We start from the raw sequence: 25,136 nt of genomic DNA on the forward strand, positions 1-25,136 counted from the left end.
TACCTGCTGGAGATTTCCTGAGCAGTTTCTTTGTCCTCTCTCAGGGCAGTAACTTGACTTTTAGGCAGGTTGGGAAGAGCCTGCAGCTTTTGTGATGATTGATCTCAAGGTAAACAGACTGCTAACTCAGCACCCAGACAGTACTCTTTGCAACCACTTCTCCCAAATGACTTGATCCTCAAAGTGGTCCAATCCCCTTGACTGCAGATGCCCAGCTCACTCCTTACTGCATCCAAGATAGAGATGTTTGACCCCAAATACATGACGGAGGCTGTCTCAGAGATGAGAGCCAGTAAATGGCTCTATTCAAACACGGTGAAGAGTAAGATTAGTGGACCATTCTTAAATACTCAACTCTTCATCATCCCCATTAATAAAGGAATCAAAGGGACAAATAGTCCAAAATAAAGGATAATACAAAGCAATTTATATTTGGCTTCAGTATTCATTATTAGATTTTGAGGGAGAGTCAATTAACTTTCTAATTATGGCTTGGCTTTTCAGAATGAGTTTGTATTCTCAACTGGCTTCTGTTGAAAGCGAGCTAGTGATATGCCAGAAGCCAGGAGAAATTTAACCTGGAATTTACAATTTTCTGTACAGGATGTATCTATATGTTATTAGTATTACAAGCTGATTTGTTCTGCCATTTGGAGAAGGTCTGTATCATTCCAATGGTCTCTGGAGAGCAATGGTATAATGCAAATTAGATAGAAATAAAATCAGATACTATGTTAGACATTAGATATCAAGACAAAAGTATTACTAGAAAGTGTCATTTCCACAGGAAGACACAGCAATCCTAAATTTATAGCTAATAATATAATCCTAAAATAGGTAAAGCAAAAAAAGTCTTCAGAACTAAAAGAAACAGACAAATCTTCCATCATAGTGGGAGAATTTAATACCCTTTGTTCAGTAACTGATAAAATAGGCAGACAACAAATCACTAAGGATATTAAAGACTTGAGCAACCTATAAGAAAACTAGGCCTAATTGACAATTATGAAAGACCACATTCAACAATGGGAGAACACACGATTCTTTTGCGTCCCTATGAATCACTCACCCAAGCTTGAATCCCAGATGCCATCCTCACATGTAATCTTAGGTAAGTCACTTTGTTTCCATAATCTTCAGTTTTCTCAAATATGAAATGGAAAGAATAATACTTGTTATACAAAATTGCTAGGGATATTAACTGAGAAATAAAAACTAAAATAGCATGTTAAAGTGAAAGATACCATACAGATGTTGGTTACCAATGTAACAAAGGATCAAGAATGTCTCAATAGGAATAGTTTATGGACCATACTGGGTTAAAAGAATAGGGCATTTGTTCTAATACTGATATTTGCATAGCCCAATACTGTTTAACTTAGAGTGTAAGTTTCATGGAAGCAGTTGAGGAATGAACTATTCATGAAAATGATGGGCCATTTTACAAATGCTGTCTTCCCTACCTCCACTGGCAGGCATGACACAAAAATACTTGAGGTTAATTCCCATTTTCATTTCTGCCAGTTCACATCTACTGAGCTACTACCATTTGTTGACTTGAGCACAAAAAACCTTTACATACACCACAAGATTCTGGCATCTTAGAATCTATAGAAGACAATATTGCCACAGTCTAAACCTACTTAGCTTGGATAATGAATCAGAAATAAAGAAAAGTTTTCTTCTTGGATAAAGAACAGTTCTTTCTTGAGGTTCTCCCTCATTTTAATCTTTAATAAGCACATAATTAGTATATAAAAGTATATCTGTATTCCTAACCAGCTTTATACAGAGAACTGCTGTGAGGACTGATTGAAAGAATAATGTGAAACAGAACTGTGCATCCAAAAATATGCTACTCAAGATGAGAGGGGCTGTTATTATTTATTCGGCCAAGTTACTGAGAATCTACTTTATCAGCACCTGTAGTCAACATACAAACGCACACAGGCTCTCTCTCACGAAGACACACACATGCTTTGTGTAGAAGTACAAGAAGCAGAAAATGTAAATGACTGGGTAGATTAAGGATTAAAGGGATGACATCAAGAAGTCCTAGAAGTAAACATTATAGAGAGGTTGCTAAAATTATTTAACTCGTTCTATTTGACCTAAAACACACACACACACACACACAAATCACTTAACTAAATGGAGTAGCACAACTTGATAAAGTTAAGGATATTGTCTAAGACATTGAAAAAGAATAAATGAAACAGAAATACCAGAAGAATAATTGAAGCACAAAGAAGCTAAAAGGCTGTTCCAGGATTTACTTAGTGTCCAGGCACCTAACAGACCCAGCACAGTGTTGGGACCATAACACGTCCTCAAGAAATATTTGCGTATTTGTATTGCAATCAAAACTTGGCCAGAGTCAATTTGCTCTTCTCAGGCAATCAATGCTCTAGCAAAGTTACGAGAGTTTTATCACTCTCATAAATGTAAAGTTGTTGTAAAATAAATTCTACTTGGATCATTCATAAAACCTATGATCGGCTTGAGGGAGGCTGTGAGACTCACTTGACACATATTTAGGACTCTGATGTTTTTCCTAAGTTTCTATAAGCCTCAGTCAAAATGTATCTAATCTCAGTCTTCAACCAATGAACAATATTTGTATCAGTAATCCAGAAAAAAATACACAAGAAATCACAGTACCTGATGTACATGTTCAGTCATGACAGTTAACATCTTTGTAATGCTTCAAAATTTATAACTTGCTTTCTTTCATAATTTCTCACCCTTGGTTATGTCTTTATGTCCTAGTTTTATACAACAATATACCAAGACATACCTGATTATCCCCAAAATACATGTTAAAAATAGAGGCCAAGTGATTAAATGAGGAAGTTCTCCAAATTTTATGACAAAGGGTAAGATTAAAGAATAAGATTACCCTCAGAGGCTGGTGACGTAACCCAAAGCAGTCTAGCAAGGCAAAAATTACTCTGTGAGTTTCCTATTCATACTTTGCTCCAAATTCTGTAGCTATGGAGGATGTAGTAGGTAGAATGAGACCCACTGCAACAACCAGGCAAAATCATATTGTTAAAGACACTGGATATCTATTAAAGCAAAGAGGATTAAATGAATTTAACATGACAAAGGATAGAACCTTTCTTACATGAACTGATATTGATGTCTATTCTCTTCCTTGAAGGCATTTGCTGAAATTACTTATTGATTATAAATTGGGCTTGCTGGGAAAGAGAGTCAGTCTTTGGAGAAGAAAGAAACTAGTGGAGTTTTTTATGACATTACATGGGCTGGCATGTTGAATTAGAATCTAGAGAATCCCCAAGGCCCATGTCGCAGTTTTTCTAGTAAGAAAGCTGCTGAGTCTTGGAATATCATGGGAGGCAGGAGGGTAGGGATAAAAAGGCAAAATAAAATCACCCACAATATCTGGTGCTTAAGCAACAAAGTTCTAGTAGAAATAGGAACCCACAACAAACATTTGCCAGGCCTCGTCCTTCAGACTTTGGAACAAAAGGATAACAGATTCTAAGGAAAGCTTCAAGACATCCTAACACAGACCCAAATGGACTGAACTTACCCATTACTCTCCCTGGGGAAAAATAAAGCCCACTTCAGCATTTATTCGTCTTTTGTATACAATGTCCTCTGCTGCTGCTGCTGCTGCTGCTAAGTCGCTTCAGTCGTGTCCAACTCTGTGCAACCCCACAGACAGCAGCCCATCAGGCTCTCCCGTCCCTGGGATTCTCCAGGCAAGAACACTGGAGTGGGTTGCCGTTTCCTTTTCCAATGCATGAAAGTGTAAAGTGAAAGTGAAGTCGCTCAGTCGTGTCCAACTGTTAGCGACCCCATGGACTGCAGCCTACCAGGATCCTCCGTCCATGGGATTTTCCAGTCAAGAGTACTGGAGTGGGGTGCCATCGCCTTCTCCAGAAGGCTGTGTCTGCTGCTGCTGCTGCTAAGTCGCTTCAGTCGTGTCCAACTCTGTGCAACCCCACAGACAGCAGCCCATCAGGCTCTCCCGTCCCTGGGATTCTCCAGGCAAGAACACTGGAGTGGGTTGCCGTTTCCTTCTCCAATGCATGAAAGTGAAGTCGCTCAGTTGTGTCTGACTCTTAGCAACCCCATGGACTACAGCCTACCGGGCTCCTCTGCCCATGGGATTTTCCAGGCAAGAGTACTGGAGTGGGGTGCCATGTCCTCTACATTATTTAAAATTTCATGAGACACAGGAATAAGGTAAGGAATGTTACTGATAGTTAAGAGAAAAAACAAAGAATTAGAAACAGTTGATATACATATCAGTGATATAAGATTTTAAAATAAATAGACATAAAGAAAACAGAGAAGATGAACAAAATGAATGAATTTTGAAATTTAGACAATTTCAACAGATAACTGGATTCTGAAAAAAAAAAAAAAAAGGAATCAAATACACACTCTAGAACTGAGAAATACAATTTATAAAGCTAAAAATTCATTCAGACATGCTAACAGCAGATTTGACAAAGCAGAAAGGATTACTGAACTCAAAAGACAAGTCAATAAAAAATATTCAAATTAAAGCACAGGTAGAAATATATGAAAAAAAAAATAGAAAATAAGAGACAAGCGAAACATAGTAAAATGGTCTGATATGTATGCAATTGGAGTCACAGAGGAAAAGAGCAAGAAAGTGGAGCTTAAGTAATATTTGTAAAGATAATGACTAAAATTTTTCAAAACATGTAAGAAATAAAAAATCAACAGATTTCAGATGTGTCAGGAACCATAAACAAGATAAATATAAAGAAAACCACACCAAGGGACATCATAGTATCAGTTCAGTCGCTCAGTCGTGTCCGACTCTTCGCGACCCCATGAATCACAGCACACCAGGCCTCCCTGTCCATCACCAGACTCCCGGAGTTCACCCAGACTCACGTCCATCGAGTCAGTGATGCCATCCAGCCATCTCATCCTCTGTCGTCCCCTTCTCCTCCTGCCCCCAATCTCTCCCAGCATCAAAGTCTTTTCCAATGAGTCAATTCTTCACAGGAGGTGGCCAAAGTACTGGAGTTTCAGCTTTAGCATCATTGCTTCCAAAGAAATCCCAGGGCTGATCTCCTCTAGGATGGACTGGTTGGATCTCCTTGCAGTCCAAGGGACTCTCAAGAGTCTTCCCAAACACCACAGTTCAAAAGCATCAATTCTTCGGCGCTCAGCTTTCTTCACAGTCCAACTCTCACATCCATACATGACCACTGGAAAAACCATTGCCTTGACTAGACGGACCTTTGTTGGCAAAGTAATGTCTCTGCTTTTCAATATGCTATCTAGGTTGGTCATAACTTTTCTTCCAAGGAGTAAGCGTCTTTTAATTTCATGGCTGCAGTCACCATCTGCAGTGATTTTGGAGCCCCAAAAGATAAAGTCTGACACTGTTTCCACTGTTTCCCATCTATTTCCCATGAAGTGATGGGACCAGATGCCATGATCTTTGTTTTCTGAATGTTGAGCATTAAGCCAACTTTTTCACTCTGCTCTTTCACTTTCATCAGGAGGCTTTTGAGTTCCTCTTCACTTTCTGCCATAAGGGTGGTGTCATCTTCATATCTGAGGTGATTGATATTTCTCCTGGCAATCTTGATTCCAGCTTGTGTTTCTTCCAGCCCAGCATTTCTCATGATGTACTCTGCATATAAGTTAAATAAACAGGGTGACAATAAACAGCCTTGACGAACTCCTTTTCCTGTTTGGAACCAGTCTGTTGTTCCATCATCTATAGTATAACTGGGGAAAAATTATAAACTTTAAAGCAGTTAGAAAAAAAGATGCAATACACTCAAGATAATATTACACCTGATTTAACAGAAACATGAAAAGAAGACAATGAAATGATACCTTTAAGATGCTAACTGCCAACTTAGAATTACATCACCAGTGAAAACAGTCTTTAAAAATGGAGATGAAGTAAAGATATTTCCAGACATACAAAAATGTAAGAGAAGTTATACTTATCAGGCTGACACTATAATAAACATAAAAAGAAATTCTTCAAATTGAACTAAAATGAACCCAAATAGAAGTACAATAATACAGAAAGGTATAAGAACACTAGAAACTATAAGTATGTGGGTAAATGAATAAGGTGCTTTAAATCAGCAATCTTAATAATGTCCTGTGAAGTGTTTAAGATAGGTGAGATAAATAAAATACACGCAACAGTAGTATGAAGAATGGAAAAGTCAACTATTTACATGGTTATAAAGTTCTTGCCTTAGAGGAGGAAGTGCTAAAACTGCCAATAAGGTAGACCTGCTGTTAGTCAAACATACTTAGAAGTGAAAGAAAGTGTAAGTCACTCAGTTGTGTCCAGCTCTTTGCCACCCCATGGACTATACAGTCCGTGGGATTCTCCAGGCCAGAATACTGGAGTGGGCAGCCTTTCCCTTCTCCAGGGGATCTTCCCAACCCAGGGATCAAAGCCAGGTCTCCTGCATTGCAGGTGGATTCTTTACCAGCTGAGCCACAAGGTACAAGGGAAGCCCATATATTTAAAGATTAAACATACTTTAATCTGCTGCAAATCATGGTCCATGGACCAAATCTGCCAGCAACGTGTTTTTTAAATAAGGATATACAGGCACGCAGCCATGTCTGTATGTTTATGTTTTATCCACAGCAGCTTTTACATTAAAACTGCAGGGATGAGTGGTTTCTAACAAAGACCATATGGCCCTCAACGCCAAAGATGTTTACTATGGGACCCTTTCCAGAAAGTCCACATACCCCTACATAAAGTAACATTTTTTAAAAAAGAACACAACTCAAAAACTAATAGAGAATACAAAATGGAACAAAAATGCATTGTCAAGATTCAAAAAGCAGTCAAGAAAGAACAAACAGGCAAAGATGGAATTAAAAATAAAACAAATGTTAAAATGAGAGACTTACACCTAACTAAATAATGGGCTAAATATTTCAATTAAAAGACAAAGATTTGTTTTGGGCTGGATTAAAAACAAAAACAGGACAAAGGGCTTACATTAAATGTAAGAGAACAGTTAGTTTGAAAGGATGGAGAAAGACTGACCATGCAGGTACAAACCAAAATGCTGACATTAGGATCAAATATAATCAGCTTCAAGGTAAGAATATTACTATAGATGAGGTCATTCCAACAGGAAGATAGAACAATTCTAAACTTAAAGCTGATAAAGTAACTGCAAAATATATAAAGCAAAAAGATCTCTAAAGTTCTTGAAGAAATTCTAAAGTTCGAGGAAATTGACAAATCTTCAGTCAGAGCTGGAAAATTTAACACTCCTTTCTCAGTAACCGAAAGAACAGGCAAAATCGCTGAGGATACTGAAGATTCGAACAACCCATAAACCAGTTTGACCTAACTGAGGAATAACATTTCCCTAAAGTTTCTACAAAAAAGCAGCCAGAACAATCAATATGCCAGTCCATAAAGCAAGCCTTGACAAATCACACAAGTTCTCCCATCACAGTGAACTTAACCTACAGATAAGTCACCAAAAACTAACTAGAAATGAAACAACACTCTTGTACCTAACTCATGCCTCTTAAAAGAAATCACAATGGAAATTCTAAAATATGTTGAACTGAACTTTAAGAAGATACAGCATACCAAAATGTGTGCCGTGTCATGTTAAGATGCTTCAGTTGCATCCTACTCTGTATGACCCTATGGACTGTAGCCCACCAAGCTCCCCTGTCCATGGGATTCTCCAGGCAAAAATCCTGGAGTGGGGTGCTATTTCCTTCTCCGGGGAATCTTCCCAACCCATCGAACCTACATCTCTTAAATCTCCCGCACTGGCAGGCAGGTTCTTTACCACTAATGCCACCAATGTGTGGGATATAACTAAAGTTCTGATTATAGGGAAACTTATAGCTTTAAAGGCAAATATGGAAATAAAGATTGACAATGCAATTCTAAGCTTTCATCTCAAAAACTAGTAAAAGAAAATGAAATTAAACCCAAAGAAGAAAACAGGAAACTATAGAAGCAGAAGCAGATGCATAGTACAGGGAGCCCGGCCCCATGCTCTGTGATGACCTAGATGAGTGCGGTGGGTTGGAAGGGAGAGGATATATGTCTGCATATGGCTGATCCATGATGTTATGCAGCAGAACCTAACACACATTGCAAAGCAATTACATTCCAGCAAAAAAAAAAAAAAAGGCAGCAGAAAGTAATGATACAGAAAATGAGTATTATCTTTATCAGACAGGCAAACTGAGGCACAGAAAGGTTAAGTAACTTGCCCAAATCATAGAACTACCAATAGGCAGATCATGACTTGAATGCAGATGATCTAAGGCCAGGATCCTCACCTTTAATCGTTATCTAAACAAACTCGCAGGTTCTGAGCAGGGCAGGTAAAACCAGTACTGTTGACACGACTATACACCACTGTGTATACCCCACTATACACCACTGTGTATACACGCTATACACCACTGTGTATACACCACTATATACCACTGTGTATACATCCTATACATCACTATGTACCATTGTGTATACACCGCTATACACCACTGTGTATACACCACTATATACCACAGTGTATACACCACTATACACCACTGTGTATACATGCTATACACCACTGTGTATACACCACTATATACCACAGTGTATACACCACTATACAGCACCGTGTATACACCACTATACACCACTATGTATACACGCTATACACCACCGTGTATACACCACTATACACCACTGTGTATACACGCTATACACCACCGTGTATACACCACTATACACCACCGTGTATACACGCTATACACCACTGTGTATACACCACTATACACCACTGTCTATACACCACTATGTACCACTGTGTATACACGCTATACACCACTGTGTATACACCACTATACACCACTGTCTATACACCACTATACACCACCATGTATACACACTATACACCACCGTGTATACACCACTATACACCACCATGTATACACGCTATACACCACCGTGTATACACCACTATACACCACCGTGTATACACGCTATACACCACTGTGTATACACCACTATACACCACTGTGTATACACGCTATACACCACTGTGTATACACCACTATACACCACCGTGTATACACCACTATACACCACCGTGTATACACGCTATACACCACTATGTATACACCACTATACACCACTGTGTATACACGCTATACACCACTGTGTATACACCACTATATACCACTGTGTATACACCACTATACACCACCGTGTATACACGCTATACACCACCGTGTATACACCACTATACACCACCGTGTATACACCACTATACACCATCGTGTATACACGCTATACACCACTATGTATACACCACTATACACCACTGTGTATACACGCTATACACCACTGTGTATACACCACTATATACCACTGTGTATACACCACTATACACCACTGTGTATACACACTATACATCACTGTGTCTACACACTATACATCACTGTGTATACACACTATACACCACTGTGTATACACCACTATACACCACTGTGTATACACGCTATACACCACTGTGTATACACCACTATACACCACCGTGTATACACGCTATACACCACTATGTATACACCACTATACACCACTGTGTATACACCACTATACACCACCGTGTATACACGCTATACACCACCGTGTATACACCACTATACACCACCGTGTATACACCACTATACACCACTGTGTATACACCACTATATACCACTGTGTATACACGCTATACACCACCGTGTATACACCACTATACACCACCGTGTATACACCACTATACACCACTGTGTATACACGCTATACACCACTGTGTATACACCACTATATACCACTGTGTATACACACTATACACCACTGTGTATACACACTATACACCACTGTGTATACACACTATACATCACTGTGTATACACACTATACACCACTGTGTATACACCACTATACACCACCGTGTATACACGCTATACACCACCGTGTATACACCACTATACACCACCGTGTATACACGCTATACACCACTATGTATACACCACTATACACCACTGTGTATACACTACTATATACCACTGTGTATACACGCTATACACCACTGTGTATACACCACTATATACCACTGTGTATACACCACTATACACCACTGTGTATACACGCTATACACCACCGTGTATACACCACTATACACCACCGTGTATACACACTATACACCACTGTGTATACACGCTATACACCACCGTGTATACACCACTATACACCACTGTGTATACACCACTATATACCACTGTGTATACACGCTATACACCACTGTGTATACACCACTATACACCACTGTGTATACACACTATACACCACCGTGTATACACCACTATACACCACCGTGTATACACCACTATACACCACCGTGTATACACCACTATACACCACTGTGTATACACGCTATACACCACTGTGTATACACCACTATATACCACTGTGTATACACACTATACACCACTGTGTATACACACTATACATCACTGTGTATACACACTATATACCACTGTGTATACACCACTATACACCACTGTGTATACACCACTATACACCACTGTGTATACACGCTATACACCACTGTGTATACACCACTATACACCACCGTGTATACACGCTATACACCACTGTGTATACACCACTATACACCACTGTGTATACACACTATACACCACTGTGTATACACGCTATACACCACTGTGTATACACCACTATACACCACTGTGTATACACCACTATATACCACTGTGTATACACGCTATACACCACTGTGTATACACCACTATATACCACTGTGTATACACCACTATACACCACTGTGTATACACGCTATACACCACTGTGTATACACCACTATACACCACCATGTATACACACTATACACCACTGTGTATACACCACTATACACCACTGTGTATACACCACTATATACCACTGTGTATACACGCTATACACCACTGTGTATACACCACTGTGTATACACCACTATACACCACCATGTATACACCACTATACACCACCGTGTATACACCACTATACACCACTGTGTATACACCACTATATACCACTGTGTATACACGCTATACACCACTGTGTATACACCACTATACACCACCGTGTATACACACTATACACCACCGTGTATACACCACTATACACCACCGTGTATACACCACTATACACCACCGTGTATACACCACTATACACCACCGTGTATACACCACTATACACCACCGTGTATACACCACTATACACCACTGTGTATACACGCTATACACCACTGTGTATACACCACTATATACCACTGTGTATACACACTATACATCACTGTGTATACACACTATACATCACTGTGTATACACACTATACACCACTGTGTATACACCACTATACACCACTGTGTATACACGCTATACACCACTGTGTATACACCACTATACACCACCGTGTATACACGCTATACACCACTATGTATACACCACTATACACCACTGTGTATACACCACTATATACCACTGTGTATACACGCTATACACCACTGTGTATACACCACTATATACCACTGTGTATACACCACTATACACCACTGTGTATACACGCTATACACCACCGTGTATACACCACTATACACCACCATGTATACACACTATACACCACTGTGTATACACCACTATACACCACTGTGTATACACCACTATACACCACTGTGTATACACGCTATACACCACTGTGTATACACCACTATACACCACTGTGTATACACACTATACACCACTGTGTATACACCACTATACACCACTGTGTATACACACTATACACCACTGTGTATACACCACTATACACCACTGTGTATACACCACTATACACCACTGTGTATACACGCTATACACCACTGTGTATACACCACTATACACCACTGTGTATACACCACTATATACCACTGTGTATACACGCTATACACCACCGTGTATACACCACTATACACCACCGTGTATACACCACTATACACCACTGTGTATACACGCTATACACCACTGTGTATACACCACTATATACCACTGTGTATACACACTATACATCACTGTGTATACACACTATACACCACTGTGTATACATGCTACACAGCACTGTGTACACACTGCTACTCACCACTGAAGCCACCAGTGCTCCCTCCCACTCCACGTGAAATTCTGCCTCCTCCACTGCTCTGACCCCTGCTTACTCACCAGGTGCCGAGCTGCTCTCTAACTGCTCCAGATCTAAACCTAATCTACAACTGCCTCCCAAACCCATATTCCAAGCAGCTCTGTCCTGATCCTTGCTAGTCAAGGCAGTTGCAGCCCTGCCCCTATTCATGTGTACCTGTGCTCACTCAGTCCTGTCTGACTCTTTGCGACTCCTTGGACTATGCAGCCCACCAGGCTCCTCTGTCCATGGGATTCTCCAGGCAAGGATACTGGAGTGGGTTGCCATTTCCTCCTCCAGGGGAATCTTCCAATCCAGGGATCCAACCCACGTCTCCTCCATCTCCTGCACGGGCAGGAATATTCCTTACCACTGTGCCACCTGAGAAGCTGTTCATACCACGCCTTGAATCTGTCAGCCTGGCCATATCCTCACCCCAGAAGCCCTGCCAATGTCATTCTCCATCTCCCACTGCCCAGACCTAGCGTAGCCACATAAATGTCAGTGTGAAGCTAGACCCGGCCATCTCCCACTGTTGCCACAAATCTAAAAGATACCACAACAAAGAGAATGCTACACGAGGCTTTCTCCTGAGCTGCTATAAAGAAGTTACAAATATACTTGGATAGGAAGGCTTTTTTAAAGCTGTTTCATGGTTTTTTCTTCTGTGAAATACACATAAAGAAAGCAACTTGTCACAAGTTACCCAATAAAGAGTTGCTTTGCATTGCATTTGTTTGAAATACAGTAAATATTAACAGTATGCTGGAGTCAGGGCATATAGTAAAGAATTTGGCATTAACTAAAGAGAAGCTCTGGCTTCACCCTTGGCCTCTGCAAGGTAATCTCCGGGTCCTTGGAATGTCATGCCTGATAGGTGTGCCTCTCTTTGCCTAGGAGCATTGGGTCACCCTAGATAGTCCAGCAGCATGATTTGGAGGTGTGGACAGTGGGTTTGGGGATGTGGAGAGAATGCCCCACATTCATAGAGGAGGAGGGTGGAGACTGGCCATCCCAGAAAGACCAAAACACGTAACTTAGGGTGACGGTTTTGGGTCACACAATATCAATCATCCTAGAAACTGAGGTCAAACACATGGGCTTTCAATCAATCAATCATGCCTACATAATGGAGTCCAATAAAAAGTCTGAACACTGAGGTTTGTGTGAGCTTCCCTGGTTGGTAATACTCTGTGTGTATTGTCATACATCAGAGGCAAGCTCCAAATCCAGAACTCTCCCAGGCTCTGCCCTATGTCCTTCCTTCGGTTGATCTGAATCTCTATACATTCCCTGTAATGAACCACATCCATGAGTGTGATTCAGTGAGCTCTATGAGTCCTGGCAAATCACTGAATTGAAAGGGAGTTTGAGAAACCCCTGAAACTTGCCCTTGGTGCCAGAAATGAAAGCAACTTTGGGTGACTGTGCCCTTGAATCTTTGTAGTTGGCCTAAATTTCTATATGGGCTTCCCTGGTGGCTTGGATGGTAAAGACTCTGCCTGCAATGCAGGAGACCAGGGTTCAATCCCTGGGTCAGGAAGATCCCCTGGAAGAGGACACAGCAACTCACTCCAGTATTCTTGCCTAGAGAATCCTGTGGACAGAGGAGCCTGGGGAGCTGCAGTCCATGGGGTCACAAAGAGTCAGACACGACTAAGTGCCTAACACTTTCACACTCTAAACTTCCATACAGGGGTACATCTTGACTGAATTTGCTACTACTCAACTCCATTAAAAAAAATGGGGGGAAATGAAGTTCTTCCATACCACTGTTTCTTTGCTACTCATCTGTTATTTCATCTTTTTTTCTCTTGTTGCAGACATGATTTACAATACTATCATTAACTTGCCTATCCAGTTTCAGTTTGGACCCCTATCATCTCCATGGACAAGCATAAACATTTCCCCCTCAAAAAGAAAGAAAACAGAAAACTGAGACTTTTTATGGTTCTCAAAGTCCCCACTATCTGGTCATATCCCACCATCCAATTCCTTTCTCCTTCCAGACCTTGAACTACATTTTGGCTGGCCCCCTTCCTGCCCTTCCACACCCTTTGATTGTTTCAGATCAGATCAGATCAGATCAGTCGCTCAGTTGTGTCCAACTTTTGCGACCCCATGAATCGCAGCACGCCAGGCCTCCCTGTCCATCACCAACTCCCGGAGTTCACTCAGACTCATGTCCATCGAGTCAGTAATGCCATCCAGCCATCTCATCCTCTGTCATCCCCTTCTCCTCCTGCCCCCAATCCCTCCCAGCATCAAAGTCTTTTCCAATGAGTCAACTCTTCATGTGAGGTGCCCAAAGTACTGGAGTTTCAGCTTTAGCATCATTCCTTCCAAAGAAATCCCAGGGCCGATCTCCTTCAGAATGGACTGGTTGGATCTCCTTGCAGCCCAAGGGACTCTCAAGAGTCTTCTCCAACACCACAGTTCAAAAGCATCAATTCTTCGGTGCTCAGCTTTCTTCACAGTCCAACTCTCACATCCATACATGACCACAGGAAAAACCATAGCCTTGACTAGACGAACCTTTGTTGGCAAAGTAATGTCTCTGCTTTTGAATATGCTATCTAGGTTGGTCATAACTTTCCTTCCAAGGAGTAAGCATCTTTTAATTTCATGGCTGCAGTCACCATCTGCAGTGATTTTGGAGCTCAGAAAAATAAAATCTGACACTGTTTCCACTGTTTCCCCATCTATTTCCCATGAAGTGATGGGACCGGATGCCATGATCTTCGTTTTCTAAATGTTGAGCTTTAAGCCAACTTTTTCACTGTCCACTTTCACTTTCATCAAGAGGCTTTTGAGTTCCTCTTCACTTTCTGCCATAAGGGTGGTGTCATCTGCATATCTGAGGTTATTGATATTTCTCCCGGCAATCTTGATTCCAGTTTGTGTTTCTTCCAGTCCAGCGTTGATTGTTTAGCCATCTGTAACTTCATGCACACGACTCCCTTTCCCAAGGTCCTCCTGCCATCTCCTTTTCCTGATCAAAACCAAACTACTTCAATGACTCAAATCACTGCTTCTCCATGAAGTCCACAGTGCTGATGTCAACCTCACAAGGTCGATGGGGACATTCAAAGAGGCAATATGCATAGAGGGCTCAAGGTGACATGATTCACAGTAAGCCCAGTGTCAGCATTAGCCGCTGTTACTATCACTGCTATCACAAGTATCACTATGATACTTGTCTTTTTTGATCCTATTTCATTCATAGAGTCTACTACAATCTAGCCTTTAATTGCATCTGTAACAATTATTCTCTATTGTATGCTCCTTAGCTTCTAGGATTATTCTGACTTGAGGACAGGATCCATGTCTATGATTTCCCAGAGAATTTCAGACAGAGAGTAAGTCCTGAATCTTTTTGACATAATGATAAATTCAGAGAACACTGGAATGACAGTACATGACCAAGGCATGCAAATAATGAACAGACTTGAATCCCTATTGTGTGTCGGTGGGTATTGTTTGTTCCTCAAGGCCCTGTGTTTGGGAGTTTTAAAAGGATTTTTGGACTGACAAGCATGACAATTTGTACTTGTCACTGGGAAGAAAAGGAAAGAAATCATGGCAATTGAGCTATTTCATGCTCAGTCTCATAAAAGACTAGCACCAAATTTTCCTCTACTCCTTAAGCACATAGAAAACTGTACAGCAAAGTCACTTTGTGCCGCTCCAAGCCTTCCTCCCATCCCGCCATGACTGGTGACTGCAAATGATGGAGGCTGTTAGGATGGGACCTAGATTAGAGGCCCAGCCCAATTTGCATTTAACATGAGAGTGTGGGTGGTACTAAGCAACTAGGATGCAGGGATTAATTATAGTACTATACCTTGTGTCTTCTAGTTGACACCCTAAGCAAATAACAACAATATCAAAACAGTTTGCTGGCACGGCTTCATTAAACTACAGTTCTTAAAGCAGCAGGAAATCTAGCTAATTTGTCTCTCTACAGCCTAGTTCTAGTCTCATTTTACCTTCATAGACATTTTTATTACAAAGATATTCAAACAAGAAAAGCTTACAAAAGTATAGAGTTAACATACATATACCCACCATCCAGATCCCACGATTAACATTTTGCAATATTTGCTTTATCACGTCCCTATTCATCTATCCATCCCTCTCTCTCTCCATCAACTTGTCATTCACACTTTGACACGTTTCAGAGTTGGAAGTATCCGTGTCTTAGGTCGTCTTTATTACTTTCCCAATTCTCACACCACCCGCATGATAAACAATGACCCCATAACAAATATCCAGGAAGTACTGAGTTCCCTCATAGCTCAGTCGGTAAAGAATCTGCCTGCAATGCGGGAGACCTGGGTTCGATTCCTAGGTCAGGAAGATCCCCTGGAGAAGGAAATGACAACCCACTCCAAGATTCTTGCCTGGGAAATCCCATGGATAGAGGAGCCTGGTGGGTTACAGTCTATGGGGTCGCAAGAGTTGGACACGACTTAGCAACTAAACACACACACACATACACACATTGAAGGAAGTGTATCAACAATTATTTCTCACTGAGTACCTACTATGTGCTGTATGCCTCAGATAGAAATAAAGGAGCCTAAGGGCCAGAAGAGCCTGGTCTCCATTCCCTGCACTAAAGTGCTCTCAGTGACCTGCACTTCAGAGCAGGGAAGGTGCTGAGCTATCCACTTGTAACATCATTTGTTCTTCTACAATTGGCCGTAGAAAGTGCAGTCCTCAGCTTCAGACACTGAAACCCAATGAATCAAACATAATGAGTCTGACTTGTCGTTGAATAAAACCCAGAAAAAAAGCCGTGGGTTCCACACAAATGCCTCCCTTAAAGTCAGGTCTTGGATTTTTATTATTTTGTTGCTACAGACATTTTAACAGATTATTGGATGCTGTGTTTCCAACAAAAAGTTCTCTTTGTGCTTTTGCCATTTTTTTGGAGTCACTGAAAAAAAAATCTTCTTTAATGATATCTACTCCCCAAAATAGGTGGTGAAGAGTAATAAGAACCACTTAAATATTTTAACATATACCATTAAGTAGACAGAGACATATAATACTGGTAGCACTATTACATATATTCCATTTGCATCCTCCCTTTGATCCTGTTAGGTGTATAAGGTGAGTGTGGTTATTGTCATCACAGTTAGCAGATGATACAATGGAATCTGAGAACGAGCCTCATTGGTAGCCAATGGTAGATCTGGGATTCAAACACCACACTTCTGGCTCCAAGTCCCCTGTAATTTTCCCTCTGCACTCAATGTAAGGATAAAATAGTGTTTGGGGCAACAACTATTTTTGACATTATGTGAAATATATAGTTTTAACACATTAACTCAAAATAGTAAATATATACTGCATTCCATATGCATATTGTCTTTACCATCTGAGCCACCAGAGTCAGTAAATCCAGCTAGCGATAGCACGTGCAATTGATGGAACTACCTTTTACAACAGTAATATACACTTAATCAACCGAGATAAGGAAAACTACATTCTCAAACATGAAGTAAAATAAACATGTGAAGGATTAGGAGTATAAATACTGCTTTGTTTAGGAATAAATATAACCCAGTATTTGCTTCTGAATGAGCTAAAGATATGTCCACAGGCAAACAGACATGGATGATATGATCTTTTAAAAATTATATTCATTTATTTATTTATTTGGCTGCGCTGGGTTTTCGTTACAGCATGCTGAGTCTTCAGCTGCAGCATGTGGACTCTTAGTCTCCACATGTGGAATCTAATTCCCTGGCCAGGGATCGAACCTGGTCCCCCTGCATTGGAAGCATGGAGTCTTAGCCACTGGACCACCAGCGAAGTCCCTCATGACATGGTCTTCACGGAAATCCTGACAATGCTGATTCTCTTTTGGTAGTTTAAGTTGTTTGTGATTGATGGGTTGACGTCCTGCCTTCTCCCTGTAGCTTTGCCCGACTCCTTTGACCAGTAGGGATGGTCTCCAATGTCCCGGATTTCTTCTTGAAGTCTGAATTCCTCCTCATTGCACGACATCATTCACAATGTGGCAGACAAGATTCTGCAAGCTATGTTCTTCTCTTTGCTTCTTACTGCTTTGCTTCTCCTTGTCCAGAGAGACAGACATTATTCACGCATTGCCTCCGGGAAAGTCTGACAGCATAGAAACTCAGAACTGAAGTGTCAGATTCCTTGAGATTTAAACTTTATTTCAGAAAATGTTTGCACAATATCTGGCCTAGTTATGTGTCCCTGTAGGAGAGCTTAGTCTGACTCTGCTTCTGTCTGGCCTCTACTTGGGTGAACCAGTCTTCACTTGAGTGAACTCGGTTACACCAGCTATGCTAATCAGCTCTAAGATCTTCCTCACTGCTGACCAGTGATGACGTCAGGACCAGGGATCACATGGCAGGAAGCACAAGCTGGTTGGCCTCAAGGCTGCTCAGCTTACTTTCTAAATCTCCCCACGTGGACAACCACTCTTCTACAACTGACCGGAGTCCTGGAAAGACCCAGGAAAGGAGAACTGGGCTATGAACACCTGAAATGCTAATGGTGTTATGAGAACCCAGATCATCTGTGGGTGCTCAGGTATATAATAAATATTCAGCAGACAGATACTGGAGGCAGTGCCATGAAACTGGGAAGCACACAACATTCTATGAGATTAAATCAGAAAATGGATGTGTTTCAGTTATCTATTCCTGTGTACAAAGCACCCCAACTTTAGTGGCTTAAAAACAAAATAGTTTCTCTGCTTGTGATTTTGTGGCTTAGCAGTTTTAGTTGAGACTCTATCACTGAGCCACCTGGAAAGTCCCAAAATATATCCAGAATCCAAACATTTCTTCCTGATTCCATTGCTACTACCATAGTCCAAGTCACAACAGTCTTTTAACCTGTTTACTGTAAATGCTCTGCACTTCTTCCTTCCTTACCTCCTTACAGTCCATTCTCAACACAGCAGAGTGATCTCTTAAAATCCTAAGTCAGATGGTTCTGTTCATCTGCTCACAGTTTCTCTTAGGGTAAAGACAAAATCTCAAACCAATTAAAATATGGACAAAGGATCTGAGTAGACATTTCTCCAAAGAAAATAAATACATGGCTAAAAAGCACATGAAAAGATATCCACCATCCTCACCAATCAGGAAAATGCATGTCAGAACAACAGCGAAATACCACTCACATCACAAGATGGCTAGAAAGAAAAAAAAAAAAAAAGACAGAGATAAAAATAATAACTGATGGTGAAGATTTGGAAAATTGAAGATCTCATACACTGCAGATGGGATTGTAAAATAGTGCAGTTGTTTTGGGAAACAATTTAGTAGTTCCTCAAAAGATTAAACATAGAGTTGCATATGACCCAGCAATTTCACTCCTAGGTATATACACAAGACATGTGTCCACATAAAAACCTGAACATGAATATTCATAGCAGCATTTTTCATAATCAAATTGTGAAAACAACCCAAAGGCCCATTAACTGATGAATGGATACATAAAATGCAATATATCCATACAATGGAATATGATTTGGCCATAAAGAGAAAGTAGATTGATAATCTAGAGTTTATCAAGACTCACTGCATATTTTTCATGAATAAGAAATTTTGTTATGTTAAAGGGCACTTGTGGGTTTTCTTGTTCAGTTCAGTTCAGCTGCTCAGTCGTGTCCGACTCTTTGCGACCCCATGTACCGCAGCACGCCAGGCCTCCCTGTCCATCACCAACTCCCAGAGTCCACCCAAACCCATGTCCATTGAGTCGGTGATACCATCCAACCATCTCATCCTCTGTCGTCCCCTTCTCCTCCTGCCCCCAATCCCTCCCAGCATCAGAGTCTTTTCCAATGAGTCAACTCTTCGCATGAGGTGGCCAAAGTACTGGAGTTTCAGCTTCAGCATCAGTCCTTCCAAAGAACACCCAGGACTGATCTGCTTTAGAATGGAGTGGTTGGATCTCCTTGCAGTCCAAGGGACTCTCAAGAGTCTTCTCCAACACCACAGTTCAAAAGCATCAATTCTTCTGAGCTCAGCTTTCTTTATAGTCCAACTCTCACATCCATACATGACCACTGGAAAAACCATAGCCTTGACTAGACAGACCTTTGTTGGCAAAGTAATGTCTCTGCTTTTCAATATGCTGTCTAGGTTGGTCATAACTTTCCTTCCACGGAGTAAGCACCTTTTAATTTTGCTGAGTTTTCTTTTTACCACAGCATAACTTAGTCTATCCTAATACACCTTCTAATATCACTTACTTTTTTATTATCCATCTCCTCCCATAAAAATCTAAGAGCAGGAAGTTGTATCTGTTGTGTCACTAATATATCTCTAGCTCCTAAAACATTACTTGCCACAAAATAGGTGATCAACAGATATTCACTGAATGAATAGAACAAATTACTGTATAATTATAAAAAAAAAAAATACAGGTACTATGAAAGAGAATTACCAATGAGCTTTAGTAGAGTGACCTCGTCAGTGAATTAGAAAAATCATCTCTGATGAAACGACTTTGAAGCTGAGTCCTGAAAAATGAATAGGAGTGACTCACGTGGTGAGAACTAAGAGATTCAAGAGGCACTGTCACACAAGGCTCGGCGCAATCAGCACTCTGACCAGTGCTAGGAAGGTGCTACATGGTGTCATGAGAACCTAGGATTTGAAGATCTGACATCAGCAGAGTAAGCAACAGTGTAACAAAAAAAAAAATAAGAAGAAGAAGAATTGCTGGCTGGAGGGAAGTAAAAATTAAATCAGAAAAAAAAAGATGTGATATTATGTACAACAGGATAAATCTGAGGCACAATGATGTGTCTTAATGGTTATATGAGAATATAACAGCATGTATTAAAGTATTTACAGAAGGCATAACAGAAGAGATGAGAAATGAGCTGAACCTTCAGTGGCAAATGAGAACATGCAAGCAAGAGAACGCAGGAGGTTAACACAGATAAGTCTGATGCGGAGCAGGTGGCAGAGCCTAAGGCATGGATGCAGAAGAGTGGGGAAACAGCTCAACTAAATTTGAATCTGGCAACTTCCCTCACGGGCCAGTGGGTAAGACTTTGCCTTCCAATGCAGAGGGTGCGGGTTCACTCTCTGGTCAGGGAGCTAAGACCCCACATGCCTTGCGGCCAAAATAACCAAAACATAACATAGAAGCAATATTGTAACAAATTCAATAAAGACTTTAAAAAATGGTCCACATCCCCCCCACCCCCTCCCCCCCCAAAAAAACATGGAATCGCAAAGCATTCTGAAGGCTAACCTTGATCAGAAAAGCAGGTGGAAGAGATTAGATGGGGTCTGTTCATAATGAGCTGTAAATGCCAGGACTGTGAATATGATCAGGGCAGTGTGATGACATAGTATTCAGAAAGATTAACTCAAACAACCCAACACATATACAACCACCATTTAGCCCAGCAATTGCGCTCCTTGGACACTTATCCCAGAGAAATGAAAACTTCTGTTGTTCAGTCACTCAGTCATGTCCAACTCTCAGCAACCCCATAGACTGCAGCACGCCAGGCTTCCCAGTCCTTCATCATCTCCCGGAGTTTGCTCAAACTCATGTCCATTGAGTCAGTAATGCCATCCAACCATCTTGTCCTCTATCATTCCCTTCTCCTGCTTTCAATCTTTCCCAGCATCAGGGTTTTTTCTAATCAGTCAGTTCTTCGCATTAGGTGGCCAAAGTATAGGAGCTTCAGCATCAGTCTTTCCAATGAATATTCAGAACTGATTTCCTTTAGAATTGACTGGTTTGATCTCCTTGCAGTCCAGGGGACTCTCAAGGGTCTTCTCCAACATCACAGTTTTAAAAGCATCAATTCTTTGGCGCTCAGCCTCCCTTATGGCTCAACTCTCATATCCATACATGACTACTGAAAAAAACATTGCTTTGACCACATGGATCTTTATTGACAAAGTATTGTCTCTACTTTTTAATACACTGTCTAGGTTTGTCATAGCTTTTTTTCCAAGGCTTTTCTTCTTCGTAGCTTTTCTTCCAAAACTTATGTTCACACAAAAACCTGTACATGAATACTTAAGACAGAGTCAAAATTCTGTCTATTGTCTGATTCCATTTATGTGACATTTTGGAAAGAAGAGAATTTTAGGAACAAAAAACAGATTACTGGTTGCCAGGGGCTGTGAAAGAATTAGGAGTTGAATGGCACTGATCACAAGAGTGGCTCCATCACTGAATGAATGGATCTGTTGAAATCCATAGAATGTACACTGAAAAGAGTGAATTTTACCATATGTAAGTTATACTTTAATAAACCTGACTTTTAAAAATAGAAAAAGAAAAGGAAGATGAAACCAGGCAGCAGGGGCAGAACCACAGATCATGCCCAAGAAGTTGTGAACAAGAAGAAAAGTCAAATGACCTAATTTATAAATGTATATCAAATATCAAAATAAATACAAGGTTATACAAGGGATTTTTTGAATGTATAAAATATATTCTTTAATTTCTGGGTCTAATATTTGTAATGAGTGTGAATGTTCATATGTGCAAATAATTACTCATACATGTGAATGTCAGAGACTAAAACTATAAATTGGGTTCAGATTGACTGCCCAAATTAAAGCAAAACCACTGGGCAATTTAATTTCTTATGCAGTCCCTTCACCTGAAGAGATGCTTACTTAAAATTCTTTACTCTGAATTAATAAGGACATAGTTTAGTTGCCTCCAGGGATTTGGACATTTAGAGGTTGTCTTTAGAAAGATTTGTCTTGGGGGAGGTCATTTGACCTGCAGCTCCAGCTGAAAAGTTTTATGGCTGAAGCTAATTAATTTCCTTAGTGTAATTTTTATTGGCTCCTTCCCTAATCTCCAGCTCTAATAGGCAAATACACTGGAAATGACTCCAATTCCACAAAGAAACAGGAGAGGGCCTGAGCCTCTATGGAAAAAAGAGCTATAGGAGAAAGAGGTGAGTCAGTGAACAAGGACACAATAAAAAGCAAGGAGTACAACAGCCTATGATCAATAATGCACAGTCCGAATACTGAAAACATACTTAGATGAATTATTTTAGACAATCGTGAAATTTCTTCGCCCCTTCCACTTAAAAGTGGGCTTCCTGGTGGGCTTCCCTGGTGGCTCAGTTGGTAAAGAATCCACCTGCAATGCAGGAGACCTGGGTCCGACCTCTGGGCTGGGAAGATCCCCTGGAGAAGGTAACAGCTACCCACTCCAGTATTCTGGCCTGAAGAATACCATAGACTGTATAGTCAATGGCGTTGCAAAGAGTCGGACATGACTGAGCAACTCACTTTTCCACTTAGAAGTATGACAAAATTGCTCTACTATCATAAGGACAAGTCTTCAGAATGCCAAAATGATGGATAGTTTCTATCAGCCAAACTGTCTGAGAGTGATGTTCTGAAAAATAAATATGTAAAGTAACACTTAAAAATTATGAGACAATTTCAAAAAGAACTCCATCCTCATCTTTTTCTGCCCCTAAGCTGACCTATCAAATCATCCTTAAATACTTACCCTGATGAAAGTCTTATTTTAAAGAATTTAATGCAGATACTTGTCTCAAACACAAGATATACTGAACAGCAACAGAAATTACACACTCTAAGACAGAGTATGAAAATTGATGTCCTCTGTCAAAGTTAACAATTCATAAAGTGCACTGACAAAAACTGTATGGAATTATCTTGAAAAGGAAGATTCAGAGACTTCTGGTTCTGCCAAGATGGATCAGTCCCCATTCCTCCCAGATCAATCCCTTCCCGCAACCAGAAAACCCTGGAAGTAACCCAGCAAGCACAGGAAGACACTGAAAATGAGAAAGAAGAACGAACACACCCGACAAACCCGGGGGCGGCTGCGTGCCTGGGGTCTCTTTCCTGCAGCCCGTATAACCAGGCGGGAAGGCTACGGTTTGCTTAGGGCCACACAGGAAGCTCCCCTTCAAAGCACCGCCCCACTCCCCTTGCAGAAGCAGGCAGAGACCATCCATCTCCCCCACTGGATGGTCTTGACAGAGCCAAGCAGAAAGCTAGTCTTCTATCCCCATGTGGCAAAACCCGGTGATGTTCTGATTCCCACCCCGCCCAGGGTAGTGTTACTGGGGCTGAGCAGGACACGGATGGTCCATTCTCTGCCTGATGGAGACTAGTCTCCCTCAGTCTCGTCTGCAGGGTAGCACAACTACAGTGAACTTCAGGAAATGATGCTCAGTAATAAGCCCATCCCAAAAGCTTACCAGCTATGTGACTCCATTTGTAGACAGTAACGTTCTTCAAATGGTGAAATTATAGAAATCGAGAGGAGATCAACCAGAGGTCGGGGACTGGGGAGGGAGGCTGGGAGAGGAGGTGATAGCCCTGGCTATCAACAAGCAACACGAGGGATCCCTACGGTGGCAATGTTCTCTGCCCTGACTGTCAATGTCTCAGATCAATGGTTGTGGTACTGTACTATATTTTTTTTAAGAAGTGACTATTGGAGGAAATTGGGTAAAGGTCGCTTGGCCTCTCTCTGTATTACTTCTTAGAACTGCAACATGAATCTGCAATTATCTCAAGCACAAAGTTCATTAAAAAGACATTTAACCAAGACTCGAGACCCATCTTTTTAAAAGGATCTGCCCCTATCATTGAAAGACTCGATATTAGAATTGTCATTTGCATTCCAACACAGAATTGTAGTTTTACTCCCAAACCAGAACAGTAAAGGCAGTTATGGCAATTTGGGGGAGGTTAGACCAAAATTACTTTTCTTCACTTGATCTATAACTTGGATATTAAAATTCTATCATGCCATTAATCCTTCAACAGCTACCTGTGAGAGCCTACTATGTGCCCTATTCTAAGTTACAGGAATGAAGTAATGAAGGAAACAGACTGTCCGCTCTTCAGAGCTCACCTTTTGTG

The 25,136-nt window shown here is 40.9% G+C and overlaps 1 long non-coding RNA gene across 21 annotated transcripts in view; it reads right to left on the minus strand.

The window, feature by feature from the left end:
- LOC147346300 (uncharacterized) overlaps positions 1 to 25,136 on the minus strand; it is a 452,766-nt gene that overhangs the window by 381,045 nt on the left and 46,585 nt on the right. For 6 of the 21 annotated variants that reach the window (XR_015153514.1, XR_015153512.1, XR_015153511.1 and 3 more), the window contains exon 3: positions 1,070 to 1,144. The exons of 5 other annotated variants lie outside the window; for them this stretch is intronic. This is a non-coding gene — a long non-coding RNA (uncharacterized LOC147346300). Of the gene's footprint in view, positions 1 to 403; positions 682 to 1,069; positions 1,145 to 4,745; positions 5,752 to 17,916; positions 18,323 to 18,347; positions 19,418 to 25,136 lie in introns of those variants that run through there. 10 more of the 21 variants (XR_015153526.1, XR_015153523.1, XR_015153525.1 and 7 more) reach the window with 7 other exon arrangements.

The sequence above is a fragment of the Bos grunniens genome, chromosome 24, assembly GCF_055505025.1.
Source record: "Bos grunniens cultivar Pamir isolate PY7600 chromosome 24, Bosgru_T2T1.0, whole genome shotgun sequence".
Lineage (NCBI taxonomy): Eukaryota > Metazoa > Chordata > Mammalia > Artiodactyla > Bovidae > Bos > Bos grunniens.